We start from the raw sequence: 15592 nt of genomic DNA, 5'->3' as shown, positions 1-15592 counted from the left end.
CCTGTGGGAGGACAGATTGCTTTGATTGGAGCATCGTTAACTCAACCACTTACTTTCTGTTTCATTCCTTCAGAGGATAGCTTACTCTTACTAGAGCAGCGTCGCTCTGATCCGGAGAGCCACTTCCTAATCTTAGAGAGGTACTTCATGGTCAAGACTTTCCTCCTATGCAATCTCTGCCAGGGTACATTCCTCGAATACCATATCCCTATCAAAGGGAGCCTCTCCACTAGATTATTCAATCTTATAGGCGGTGGCATCTATCTATAGGAATTTCATTTCTTAGATTCCTTAATGGCCTGAGTGCCATGGTTGCACGCTCTTAGATGCCTTAGGGACATGAAAGAGTACTGTTTAGTCACTGACATTATCATGTATCTAAGCATCATTGAGCTCTAGGTATCTCCAGGAACTTGTTTATCTCTTTTTGTGCATTAGTTCCCAATGCAACCATCCACTATCATGTTCTTATTCATTTCCTTTCATCTCTATCCTCAAGAGGGATCTTGTCTCACTTTACTCTCTCTAACTTTCTTTACCTCTTGACCAATTATTCTTATGGTCAGGTATTGATCACCATACCCTCATCACATCACACAGCGAACGTTTAATCACCTTGCCGTGTGGTATCTAGGTTAGGCACCTAGGTCATTATTGACCCTTCATTCATTATCATCTAATCTTTGTCTCTCTTAGTTCACTTTCCCATAAGGATTTCTATCTCTATTCAGGGATTTGAATGAATCTCAAGCATATTACCCTATTACCTTGCCTCTATTGAGGTCACATCGATTACTTAAGGTATAGGTTGACATTTGGTTCCCTTGCTAGGGTATTAACTTATACCTCTGATTGGCTTACTATACCTTCAACCATTCGTTTCTATGGTCATATACTAATCATAAAGTGACCATATTACACAGCAGGCATTGATCATTAAAACACCTCCGCTATGTGACATTCCAATCAGGCACCTTTAACCAATCACCTGAGGCTTAGGTTGTCACCCTGCTTTCCTATTAGGGTCTGGACTCCTACCCCTTACTGGCTTACCTTACTCTTAGCCATTACCCTCTGGAGACATCTTTCAACTTTGACTTGTTCCTTGGTCAAGCTCTCTCAGCTTAACCATTCCTCTCTTGAGGGGGAGTCTCTTAGCAGCGACTACCTATCTCTCAGGTTCCTTTTTGTCATTCCTTACTTCTCTTCTATGTCTATTTCCCTTGAAGAAAACACCTCAATACCTTAGCCTCAGTTAGACCAATCCTAGTAACCCGTTACTTTTCTAATTTAGGTTTTCTCTCACACCAGGCTTTGCTTGAACCAATACTCTACTTATACCTTAGTCAGAACCTCTACCAGAACTTTTGTTCTGTCTCAACACTTGCCAGAACCTTTATTCTGTTTACATACTTGCCAGAGCCTCTACTCTGATACCAAAATGAAACATCCTACCTTTAACCCCTCAGAGCATGCATTTGTAAGTGTTATGGTTCAAGCAGATCACGACACAAGCCCGTGGATTTAAAATTTCAACATAATTACCCGAGTTACTATTTACTGTTTAATTTCCAGATTACAGGCCTAACTTCAAAAATTCATAACTAATTCCATAAAAATTGTATTGGAGTGTTCTAAAATTATACAGAAAGCTATTTCAATAATCTTTAAGGAAAAAATATCCAATTGGACTTATCTTTGCACAATTCGTACAGTTTAATCAATAAATATTACTGTTCATTTCATAAAATCTGGAACTTCCAGATTCTGTGCCTTAAATTTGGAAATTCGTATCTCCTTGTGTACACATCCAATTAAGATGATCTATCTCTCATTTTAAATTTTGGGATGTGTACTATGAGTCTACCAAATCTTGTGACTTAACTCATTTTTTTGATAGGTCAATTTGGAGCTACAAACTTACTACGCCAGGGCCTACGTTTTATCCCTTAACATCTCTTTACTTTAGTTCTTTTTATTTCTTTGGCATACATTGTAACATCCCAATTTTTGGGCCTAGAAGTACTAGAAATAGCCTGAATGGGATAGGCTACCAGACCATTTTTTAGTAGAGGTCCTAAAGATGAGAAAGGAAGTTAAAGCAGTTTCAGGGACTACACTGCAAAGTGAAAGTTTTAAGGGGCTAAAGGGTAATCAAAATTAGAGGCTCCAGTAAAGTCTCAAAGGCCCAGAAAGAGAAAAGAGGCTAGATACAGACCAAAGGTTAAGTTAGAAGCCTCAAAGAGATGGTTTTATGAGGTTGAGCCTAAGCAGGGATAAAACCGTAAATTCAGAAAGTTACGGCCATCAAGGGTAAAAATGGAAAGTACTTAGAAAATTCTAAGAAAATCCTAGAAAATGGGAAATAATATTTTAAGGCTATTTTGTGAAGAGAGATGATGAAAATACCCCTGAGGTAACTTAAAAGGAATTTATAAGTTTGTGGCTCAGTTTGAGATGTGGAGGTAGATTTAATTGTTTGAGTCATAAGGAAACCTCAGAAAGTTATGGTAAAATGGGGATGTATGATCTAAGAGACTGTAGAAAATTATAAAATTAGTCTCACCCCCAGAAGACTAGCAAAATGGCTTTAAGAATACTTAAAAGCCAGTTGTGCCGAAAAAGGGCATTTTAAAGAATGATTTTTAAGTGGGGCTACAGGTTGAGTTATGACCTGAGAAATTCACAGATTTTCTCTAGAATATGAGGAATTTTATGATATTTTTGGATGAATTTTTAGAGCTATGGATAGGATAAAATGCTCCAGTCAAATATTAAATAATTTTGTCCCCTAAATAGGAGACAAAACAAAAGAAAATATCTAATGGCCATCATGACGATGCTGAGTTGCCAAGCGTAATGATGACACCTATGAGTCATCATGCTGAGTCCCCAAGCATAATCATGACACCTACGAGTCATCATGCTGAGTCACCAAGCGTAATCATGACACCTACGAGTCATTATGCTGAGTCAACAGAAGATATTTATGGACAGTATAAAAATCAGGACGCAGTATGGAATATTTTAGATAGTCCTTTGTCTACCCGTTATAGTGAAATCTCTACTACGTGACTCAGTAAGGTCAAGTAGCCTGTCAGTAAAGCTAATTATTTTCATCTATGCTCCTCTAAGATGGCGCTATATGTGTACCTTTTATTGGCCAGAATTTTAAGAAGTTGTCCCGGTGATACAGGGTAAGTTAGGACTCAAAAAATATCCGATACGGTGCAAGATTGGCTTGATAAGTGGAGAAATAATTGAGGAAATATTTTTACACAAATTTTCCATTTATTTCCTCCCTATTTTAATGCCAAGTTGATGAATGGGCATGAAAGGAATTCTTCAAGTTGTTAGAAGAATCTAGAGTAATCAAGAAGAGTATAGAAGAACCTAGAGGGAACTAGAAATCTCTAGAAGCATCTACAAGCTTCTTGAAGTCATGACTCACCAAGACACTTGTCATCTTCTTAGGCTATGTTGCTTAAGATATGTACACATGGAAAGGTGGTTGAATGGAGGGCTCAGATGAGCTCTTACTCAAGAAGGGCATGTGTAGCATTATGGAAAGTATGAAGCCTATAAATACCCCCATCCCTAGTTCATTTTCGTGCAAGACCACTTTAAGAGGGGAAACTCTTGCAAAATCAAAACTAGAGAGAGAAAGAAGAGAATTCTAGAGAGGGAAAGTGACTTGGAACCAAGGTAAGGCTTCCAAACTTCTCTATGTTGGTTTATGGTAGTTACATGTTGATTTTATGATAGTTTGATGATGATGGGAAGTCATTTTCCTAAGGGGAAGTGCTGTCCAAATTTTATCAAAATGATAGGAAATAATTTTACAAAACTAGAACATCAATCCAAAATTAAGAGAAGAGGGTTAGGTTCAAGAAGGTTAATCTTGAACTTTATATAATCTCTTGGTCCTAATGGATTGTATGACCCATGTGATTATGTTTAGGACCTTGGAACATCCAAGAGGATGTTTGATGATGTTGACTGAAAGCCCTTGTGGTTGGGAAGTCAAGGGAATCAAAAGAAAAGCAAGAGGAAAGCTTGAGGTGCAAGGTAGTGAACTTACCCTTTATGTGCTTGATGTGGTATGCTCATGTGTTGATTTGTATTTGTTTTTTGAATGATGTTGTGACATGATGATTGTTGCTGGAAATGCTATTTTAAATATGTTTCCCATGGCCATGCATTTTTATACCAAGCATAAAGCATGATGGCATGTCACTAGTTAACTTAAGTTTATGAAAAACTACATACCATACACTAGCATCCATCTTGTGCATGTATGTGGCAATGTTTGCTACTGAGATTCTCCCAAATCTCACCCCTTCGTAACCAACCATTTAGGTCAATCAACGATGGGCAATAATGGCATGAGAAGCAAGAAGAAGTAAGCGGAGAATTATTCTTGTTAATGGATGAGACTGTTGATGAATGTATAATTCTCCTATTTTGTAAACTATGTTATGGATGCCAATGATGCCATGTATTTAATTATAATGTTTATGACATGAATAGAAATGTATGAGAATGAATGGGAAAGAGTAATCCCAAGTTATGTATGTCAAAGAAATAAAAAGAATTAAAGTAAAGAGTAGCTAAGGGGCAAAACGTAGGTCCTGGGGTAGTGAGCTTGTAGCTCCAGTTTGACCTAGCAAATGAATGAGTTTAGCCACAAGATTTGGCATACTTATAGTACACATCCCAAGATTTAAAATGAGAGGTAGATCACCTCAATTGGACATGTACACAAGGAGATATGAATTTTCAAAATTGAGGCATAGAATCTCAAAGTTCCAGATTTTACCAAATGAACAGTAATCTTTATTGATTAAACTGTACGAATTGGGCAAGGATAAGTCTAATTGGATATTTTTCTCTTAAAGATATTTCAAAGATCTTTCTGTATAATTTTAGAACACCTCAATACAATTTTTATAGAATTAGTTATGATTTTTCAAAGTTGGACCTGTAATTTGAAATTTAAACAGTGAATAGTAACCTGAGTAATTATGTTGAAATTTTTAATTCACGGGCTTGTATCGTGATCCGCTTGAACCACAACGCTTACAAATGCGCACTCTGAGGGGTAAAAGGTAGGATGTTTCATACATAACCAGGGCTTACTCTTTCCCATTCATGCTCATACATTCTATACATACCATAAGCATTATAATTAATTACATGGCATCATAAGCCTCCATGACATAAATTACATAATAGGAGCATTACACAATGAATAATAATATCATTCACTAACATGAACAATTCTCCACTTTCTTCTCCTTGCTTCTCATGCCATTATTGCCCATCATTGATTGACCTAAATGGTTGGTTAGGGAGGGGTGAGATTCGAGGGAATCTCAGAAGCAAACAATACCATATTAATCATGCTAGATGGATGCCAATGCACTACTCACAACTTGTTTATTCTCTTGTTAATTAGTGACATATTAGCATGCTCAAAGCTAACTTCTTGATGCATGGCCATGGAGACATAATCTACTCATCATGAATAGCAATTACAACAGCTAAAACATGTCACAATAACATTTAATAACATGTACACGGCAACACACAAGCATACAACATCAAGCAATGATAATAGGTAAGTTCACTACCTTGCACCTCAAGCTTTCCTCTTACTTTTCCTTTGACTCCCTTGACTTTCCAACCATGTGGGCATTCGGTTAACATCACCAAACATCCTCTTGGATGTTTCAAAGATCCTAAACATAGTCATAATGATCATACAATCTATTAGAACCACTAGATTACATAAAGTTTAAGATTAGCTTTCTTGAACCTCAACCCTTTCTCTTGCCTTTAGGGTTTTCTTTCTAAATTTTCTAAGAGAAATCTTATCATTTCCCATCCTTAAGATCTATTTCTTGTCAATTAGGACTACTTTAGATGGCCTTAGATTCAAGAAGATCAAATCTGAAAATTTTTGCTTCATGGGTACTGTTTACGTAGAAATTCCAGAATTTTTGCTCAACTTTGAAAATTCATAATTAATTCTAGAAAAATCAAAATTGAGTGGTTCTAAGTCTCACTGAAAGCTCCTTAAGTTTAAATTAAAAATAGTTATAGAAACCAATTCCATGCTAGACAGTACTAGAATTGTACGGAACTCGACACTCTTCCAAAAGTTAAACACTGTTTCCAGATTTCAAACCCTAACTTTGAAAAATCACCATAAATCATACACATATCCAAATGAAGTGTTCTACCCATGGATTTAAAGCTTACATAGGGTGCTTTAAGCATGCCAAATTTTAGAATCAGATACAAAGAGTAACTTACTCAAAATAGGTATCAAATCAAATGCTACAACCATCACATACCTTGATCTTGAAGGTTGAATCTTGTTCCTTCTTCTTGGCCTTCACCCCTATGCTCTCTAAATTTTGGTAGATTTTTTCCTCTAAAATGGATGCCAAAATGCTCTTCCAAGGTGGGGTATTTATAGCCAAAACTTTGGCTTGAATGGACCAAAATGCCCTTGGTGGCTAATAGATAGGGTAAGGGCAATTTTGGAACTTCAAGTTGACTTTTACATCATCATTACATCATCTTCTTGCATCATCCTTACCTCATCCTTGTAGAAGCCGCCAAGTGTCACAAATGTGGTGGAGGAGAAGGGAGATTAGATCCTAGCCGTTGGATCAAAACTTAATCATTAGGTTTCCTCCGAATCTACTTGGCCCATGTTTCTCTGACTTTCTTTATGGCCTTCCGGAGCTCAGAAAATTCTTCTGTCTACTCCATAAATTCTCTTTAATCCTAGAGAGTATCTATGAATTTTCTTAGACCATAACACTTCATTTAAGCCTTACATAATAATTGATTTACTAAAATACCCTTTTATCGCCATAAACAGCTTTTAATTTATTAAAGCCACTCCACTGGCTTTTTGGTTGCGGGACTAATTTTATAAATTAGTACAACCTTTCAACCATTTAACCTCATTTTTTGTATACATTTTTTAAGTCTCTTGCTATTTCAAATAATTACCTCAAACGGTATACTTTTTACCAGCTATAACCTCATAAATTCCATTTATGTTGCCTCAGGCGTATTTTCGTCTTTTCTCTTCACAGAAGAGTCTCAGAATATTATTTCCCATTTTTTGAGATTTTCTTAGAATTCTCTATATACTCTTCCATTTTCACCCCTGTTGGTCATCATTTTCTGAATTTACGGTTTAGTCCCTGCTTGGACTTAACTTCATACAATCCTCTCTTTGAGGTTTCTAACTTAACCTTTGGCCTGTATCTAACCTCTTTTCTCTCTCTGGGCCTTCTAGACTTTACGAGAGCCTCTAACTTTGATTACACTTTAGCCCCTTAAAACTTTCACTTTGCAGTTTAGTCTCTAAAATTGCTTTAACTTCCTTTCTCATTTTTGGGACTTCTACTCAAAAGGGGTTTAGTAGCCTATCCAATTCAGGCTATTTTTAGTACTTCTAGGCTGAAAAGTTTGGATGTTATAGGAACATTCTAATGCAAAGAAATCAAGCAATGATATGTGATTTAGGGGGTGTTTGGATGAAACCAAACCGTGGTTTGGAGAATAGCTTCTGGAAAATCGATTCTGGAAAAAATAGATTTTGTAAAGGATAGATTTTGTCAAAAAGTGATTCTGAGAAGTGAGAGTGTTTGGATGACATTTTACCAGAAGCACTTTTTATATATAAAAATTACCAAAAAGGGTATAAGTTAATATAATAATTATATAAGGGATATTTTTATAATATATTTTGATTTGAAGAAGTAAAATTGTTAATGAAATAATTTTTACTCACATAATTAATAATTTATAAGATAATATAATTAATAATTAATTAATATGTGTATATATATTTATAAAACATAATATTAAATATATTTATAGAAAAAATGATTTTTTTTGCTAACAGAAAAATAATAAATTTTTTTTTTTAAGATTTTAAACATGAAATCCCATAACATTTTTTCACAACTAATTTTTGTAATAACAAAGTACCTCCGATGTTTAATATAATTAATTAATTAATTGTCACCACATGTATATATATTCATAAAACATAGTAGTAACAATATTTTTGGAGAAGATGAATTATTAAAGTAAGTAATAATTGGCGTGAGAATATAAGGTTTAATGTTAATAAAAGGAATATAAATAAAGAAGTGTCATAATAATTAAGATGATGTATCGATACAGAGCATTTGTAATAGGTTTTTTTTTAACTACATATTACAATCTATGATAAAAGAAAATAAATAAGACATGACTACGATCTTTGTCTTTGTAATGAATTAACAAGTTTGTCTCATATGCTGTCACGAACCTGAGCCATGTAAGATGAAGATTGAATTGATGAATGTGTACGTGAAAATCCAACCCCATCATCATCTTGTTCTGCATAAGTACCTTCTTCTTCCAACTGAACGAATCCAGGATCAGTAATAGATGTCATTCTAATAAAATTATGTATAGCTATCGTTGCACAAACGAGTTTAACTTGTGTTTCGTAGTCATAGGATGGCATGTTTCGTAAGATTGCGAACTTATTTTTCCAAACTCCGAAAGTTCTTTCTACTATACTCCTTAAATTTGAATGGAAATAATTGAAGACCTCATTGTCATTTTGAAACGCAGATGTCCTTCGAAAATCGGGCAGATGGTAACGCTCCCGTCTGTATGGGCCGAGATATCCATTTGGTGTTGGGTATCTAGCATCCACCAAATAATATTTTCCTATCAAAAATGAAATTATTGTAAATTATGTTTCTATTGTTAAGGTAAATATAAATAAAATGTAAGAAATAAAAAATTACCTTCAGGTGGATGGGGAAAGTTCATTGAAGGAGTTGTGAGGGCATGATCAAATATCCGAGCATCATGTGCACTACCTTCCCATCCGGCCAAGACAAAAGTAAAACACATGTCCCAATCACAAACTGCCATGTCATTTTACGACACTATTCCTTTTCTAGAAATGAATTTAGTTTGATCTGTTGCACTGACAATGCAGGAAACATGTGTGCCATCAATTGCTCCAATAGCATGTTTAAAAAAAGGCCAGTATTTACCAAACCGAATTTTTGTATGAAAATGCTGGAATGTTGGATCTTTCAGTTTGATATTAGACATTGCAAGTCTACAGCATGCCATTAAGACATTATGAAAATGTCTGCTAATTGTCTCCCTTGAATGTTGAAATCTTTCTTGTTGCATTCTGCTACTCAGTGCATGGCCAATGGTATGTAAAAACATTGCAACTGATTCATGTATCCCTATATTTTTAGTTTCTTTTGGACCATGTTGTTGCAATTGTTCCACCTGACTTAAGAACACACTCTGTTCTATGCTAAACATGTTATAACAACGACTGGGGTTGCCATCTAAAACGTCCCTTACCCATAAGCTGCCTGTATAGGCACTTGTATGCCGAGGCTCTTTACAGAAGTTCAAAGTAGCGTATGCACCGACCAATGCTGCAACTTTGTTAACCCGTTTTTTTCGTCCCTTAGCATGCTCTTCCACACGTTTAATTTCATCATCCATATTCATTTTATCCTATGCACATACACATAAAGTTTAGAATACTTACGTAGAAATTACGAAATGTTTATAAAAGTTTAGAATACTTGTCTGATTCATATAACAACCCACAAGTCACATAAAAATGATACACATATGGAACTGTCTAATATAATAAACAAGTCATAAATCCCTAGTGTAATACTCCAAAATAGGCAAAAGTTGTTCCTTCTGATCCTTCAGAGCTGCATACATTTCCCGTGCTTCCGGCCATTCCATAAGGAGTCATGTGCACCGTCTAAAGAAATCAGGATCACTGACAACTTCAGGAACTGTTTTTAGGTGAGACAGGACTCCCCTAATTGAAATCTATAAGCATACGCTTCTTTGCCAACCTTCTAGCTTCTACTCGTGAAATGACCTCATTTCCACGCTCAGCCTCAGAAATATTTGTTTCAGCAATCAGGCTAAGTGCATCTGCTATTTTCATAGAGGGAGATGTGCATTTCTTCATTATTTCACTCTTCCTTCTGACCCCTGGTGAGCTACTAGGTCGACTCCCACCTCTGTTTGTACCCCCACCACAGTTATCCTGCCTCAATTTAGTGTTGCCCCCACTACCTCTACTATTGTCATTGAAGTTCACTAAGTTAAATTCCCCACTTATACCAGTTGGTGCACCTAAAATTTCATCACTATCTCCAGACCCTTCTTCCAAATCTTCATTGCGTGTTCCTTCAGTTGGAAGTGTCATGGAAGAAGGTGCCTAGGCTTGTGGTCCAGTTGCAGCCACACTCCCAAACAGTTGAGTTAATTGATCCCTAAAGTGAAGTCCTCTTTCTCTGAATTTTTCGTAGTTTGGAACTTCCTGCATATTAGACACCAATAATATCATAAAATATTAAAAAAAACAGTAAATATACCAAAAACATTAACAAGCAGAGAAAATGTAAGATCAAAAGGTTCAATAATTACCATTATTTTCCTCTCCCACCAATCATCTGTTGCACTGACAGTATTCCTTTCAGTATCCATCCCAATCCTGTCTCACGAAGCAGCCTATCCCATGTCTACCACTCCTTTCCTAGGGAATCATATTTATTCTTAAATTGAGATTTTTCATACACTCTCCCAGTTTTGGCGGTAAATTTATCACTAAGAATATCCCAAGCTTTCTTTGTAAAGCTAGTACCTTTTCTTTCCCCTTGTTGCACAAGTTCAATGCACAAGTCAAGAAACACTTTTGTGGTTCGTTGGTCCCAGGAAGCTTTCACCATATTCTTACCCATTATGTTATAGCACAATTACAGCTCTTCAATCATCACAGGTTAATCAACTTAAAATCAATTGAAATAACTAGTGTCATTGTTACCCAAATCAATTATGAATACCATATTAACATTTTTCTTTCCTTCATTTTTATTTAAAACAAAAAGAAATTCATTTTATGTTTTTATAACATGTAATTAATTTTTGTAACCCAACATAAAATGAAACAATGTTCCCATTCCTTTCATGACTAGAAGAGGAAGTAAACCGAAATCAAATAAACCAAGCTAATCAACCCAAAATCATATGAAATAACAAAAATCATATTGTCTACTACAATAGGTGAAAAAATTAACCACATCTTAAATCTCAATTCCTTCCTACCAAACCAAGCACGACAAAAATTAATAAACACAAGAAAATTCTAATTTTAATTTACATGGCTGGAAAAAATACAACCCCTCCTTTGTATACTTCATTATCTGTTTTTGCTTCAAAATACTAAAACTTTTAAAATGTCCAAAATAACTAAATAATTATATGTACTTTTTTTTTTCTTAACTATTGTAGAAAGATGATTGGAGGCCAAAATAATAACAATAACCATATTTGAACTATCATGCACTATAAATCATCTTGTACTTAACCTTTGAATAACTGTGTATTATGAATATATTTGAAAAAAATTCGTTCATGTGTGTAATTAATACAAATGTTCATGATGAACGCAATAATATTATATAGAGTTATCAAATTTGTCAATAGTAGATAGAAAAAACTAGCAATATAAACTTCTGATCAAAATACAAATCACTTCTTTCAATATATACATGGATTTGAGTTGTGATTCCATTTGTCCTCACTCTCAAAAGTTGGCCATAAATTTATCAAAGTTCTTAATACAACAATACAGGACAACACATTCCAAATCAGATTGACTCTTAACAAATAATATTAATTAATTTAATAAATCACAAACCTAAAATACTATCCAAAAAAAAATACAAAGTCCCAATATACTATTCGACTTCACAAGCTTCTTCTCGGGGGGAATCTGGACAGGAAAAAGGGATCCCACGCCAAGCAACCAGAGCAAAAAGAATTTGCATTTTATATACCCAGTAGAATTCAATTTGCAAGCTTTCTCGTCTCTAAAATAATATCACCAAATATATCCTCTGCTTTCAGAACCACATTTCTTTTCATAAAATCATACTACTACAATATCAACAGATAGTTTTTCAATTTCGTTTCAGGAAACCAAAGCAAGCAATAATTTTTAGGACACTACAGCCAAATCATTCCAAAATCAACATATGACAGCGAAAATACTGAAGCCAAAATAAAATTTTTATCTTACCTGACTCGAAAATCTGACCAACCAAGCTCTACACGGCGCAATTCAGAGCAGCGACGGTGAAGTCAAGAGCGAAGAGGCGAGTAGAACTACAACGCGAGCATCAACAATAAAGTGGAGAGCGACCTTGACTCCTGAAACAGAAAAAAGGGCAATATGGAAGCCGATCGTAAAGACTTGTGCTTTCGGTTTACGCACGGATCAAACCCAAACATCACAGATTTTAACAAATGCAAGACCTCTAACAAGAAATCTCAACACTCTGACAAAAAGAGAATAAGCAATTTAGCACAACGTTTCAGGCAAAAACCGACCAAAAGTTCTCCTGATCAACAACAATACCCAATCCTCGAAATAGAAGGGAAAGCTAGGAAACACAAAGAAAGTCAAAGACTCAAGAAACTCAACCCAGATCCTGACCAGTCACAAATCAGCTCCCTACTACAAGAAACTCGAAAGAAAAGAATGTGTGACAAGTGGGGTTTCACAAAGAATTATATAGAATTGACAGAAGCACATACTTCGATGGGAAGAATTTCAGACCTGAAGAGCGAAGCGGTAAGCAGAGAAGGCGAGCTTCCTGAGAGTGAATGGCCGAGCAGAGCGAAGAGCGAAGACAACGGAAATCACGAGCAGAGCAGAGCGAAGAGAGCAGAAGAGTGATCACGACGCGAGTAGAGTAGAGCGAAGAGAGCAGAAGAGTGATCGAGACGCGAGCAGAGCAGAGCGAAGAGAATTGCGAGCACAGCAGAGTGAAGAGAATGCAGGAGCAAAGTAGTGAAATGCCATTGCCTTCAATTATTGGGTGTCGGCCAGCTACAGATTTCAAGGGTATTTTTGGGTCAAATGTGTTGCCTTCAATTATTCAGCCAGAAGCGAGAATTTCTTGCTTCTGATGAAACCATAGTTTCAAGTAGGAGCACGGTTTATGCAAAATGTCTGCCTGTTTGGATGACATTTTGTGCAAACTACGGTTTGGCCTTCCAAACCATGGTTTCCAGTGTCATCCAAACAGGGCCTTAATCTAAGTGAACAAAACATAGAAGACCACATAAGGGAATTAGTGTATCACTCAACTCACAAGTATTTTAGGTTTTTTCACTCAATTCACTTGTCCAAAGGCTCTACTATATGCTTGTAATGATTCTACCTCTCTATCAGTCAAATACATAAGTACTTCAGAATCAAGAGGACTTTTATGGCTTGTAATGTAAAGGGTTGGAAGGTAGTGCACAAGAATGCATATAAAAGAGGGTATGATGTGTAGATTAATGAATAGAATTCAATAACATTAGCAATGTTCAATTGAGGGTTTAATTTCTTTATCTTGAACTCTAAAAGTACAAGGGTACTTTTATTCCTTTTTTCTTTTCCTTTCTTGCCTTTTCATTTCTTTTCAACTTTTCTATTCTCTTTTTTTTTTCCTTTTACATTTCGCATCCTTTTTTTTTTTTTTCTTTTTTTTTTCTTTTAGTTTTTTTTGGCACCCATGCTCAAGTATGCGCTTTCTCTTATCAATCCATCAATTGAATCTATCATAATGCTAATGAATTCCAAAAGGAATGAATGAAATAAAATATGCATTCCTGTAAGAAAGAGGTTATATGAATGGAAATAAAATGAATAGAAAATTCAACTAAAAGGCTTAAATGGGTAGCAAAGGATAAATCATGTAGGGGTTGGCCATTTGGTTTGGGTAGCTATTTTGAATGAATGCCTCAATCATGTTCAAGAGTACTAATGTTACATGTGATTTTGATTAAGAACTAAGACAAGTTCTAGAGTATAAGAGACAAGCGAATACACACAAAAGAAATGAATATAAAGGCCCAAAGAATCCTTCCAACTAGGCTTTGTCTTCCATATTCATTCACTTAGGCTAAAGAGCACATCATGCTTAATCTCAATGCATTAGAAAATTTCACTTAATGATTTTAACTTCCAAATCAAAATTAATCACATATGCAATAGTAAACCCTCAAAACAAGCTTAAATCTTCAAAAAACAAATTTAGAAACTGAGGTTTTACACAAGACACACAAACTTAAAAACACAGCATTTACTCCCCTACACTTACCTCTTATATTGTCGTCAATGCAAGTAGACTAAAGATATAAACAATGTGGATCAAAACTTTAGCAAGAGATAAGAAATGAAATTACCAAGACAGATGGAGCTTATTTTGAATAGTTGACTACCATTTTTTTCCCTACTGGGTTAGTCCCCTCCCCCACACTTATTGTAAACAAACAGTCTAATATATGATTTCACAAGCAATTCAGGAAAGTAAAGGGGGGAAAGGGACAACTATGTAACAAAATCTTCTCAAGCTCTTGAAGCAAAAATTCTCATCTTGGATGAGAATCATGAAGTTCGGTCATGTAGGCTTTTCTCCCTGATATCCTTTTGTTGGTGGTGGCTCTGGTTGAATAGGCAAAGGTCCCAAGATGTAAGGCATGGACTGACCCTCTTGAAGGTCTTTATCATAAGTTGTTGTAAAGAAGAAAGGAACTCATGGTCAACAGTAACAAAACCAATAAAAAACCAAAGAATTACAATGATCATGCATATATTTAGGCATGTCTGGTGGCAAGTCAAAAGAGAGAGTCTTATAACAAGGCCGTGACTATGCTTAGGACTCCAGATCGCATTATAGCCAATCTCAAATCTAGAATCATAAGCAAATTGAAAGGTTCTATATTTAATATCACATAATTCCCAAATATCAGGTGTTAGGTCATATGAAAGTATGGGATAGAAAGATATTTGAATATAAGGCATGTCATATGGTAAAAACATAAAGCTCTTAAAACTAGCTCTATTATGCCCAAGTGAATCAATATCTTCTACATATATGGGATCCTCGTCAATAATTGGAAAATTAGACTTATGCACACACTTATGACTATTATAATAGGCAGAAGAAGATTTAACACTAGGCAAATCAAGAAGATAGCTCTTTTGTTCATGATGTGTAGATCTGGACATTTCTTCTTCGATAAGGCAGACTGAAAGTCCCTATGTTGAGTAGATGAAAATGCTATTTGCACTACTCCATCAATTCCAGCCAGTTGTGCCTTGTTTATCTCTTCATATATACCTAAAAAATCATGAAACAAGCCTTTCTCTAGGCCATTAAGACTAGAAAAATAAGAAATAAGATCACTACATAAACTATAAAAATGAAAATAAAGTGCATATGAGGTGGAAAGGAAGCCATCAACTTTCAAACAATTAATACAATCACTCACACATGGAAGGAGAGAGAGGAAAGGAGAAGAAAAAGAAACTAAATCAGGTTCAATCGATCCAAATTTTATCGTTTCTTGCACATATATTTTTAAATCTAGAGGTAGGTCACAAGAAAGAATCTCTTTGAAGAATCCATGAGCATTTAATCTTTCAAACATACTATCATAAGTGCCT

This window comes from Neltuma alba, unplaced genomic scaffold, assembly GCF_004799145.2.
Source record: "Neltuma alba isolate B1F8T4 unplaced genomic scaffold, ASM479914v2 tig00010247_pilon, whole genome shotgun sequence".
Taxonomy (NCBI): domain Eukaryota; kingdom Viridiplantae; phylum Streptophyta; class Magnoliopsida; order Fabales; family Fabaceae; genus Neltuma; species Neltuma alba.
Note: the sequence above shows the minus strand (reverse complement) of the source record.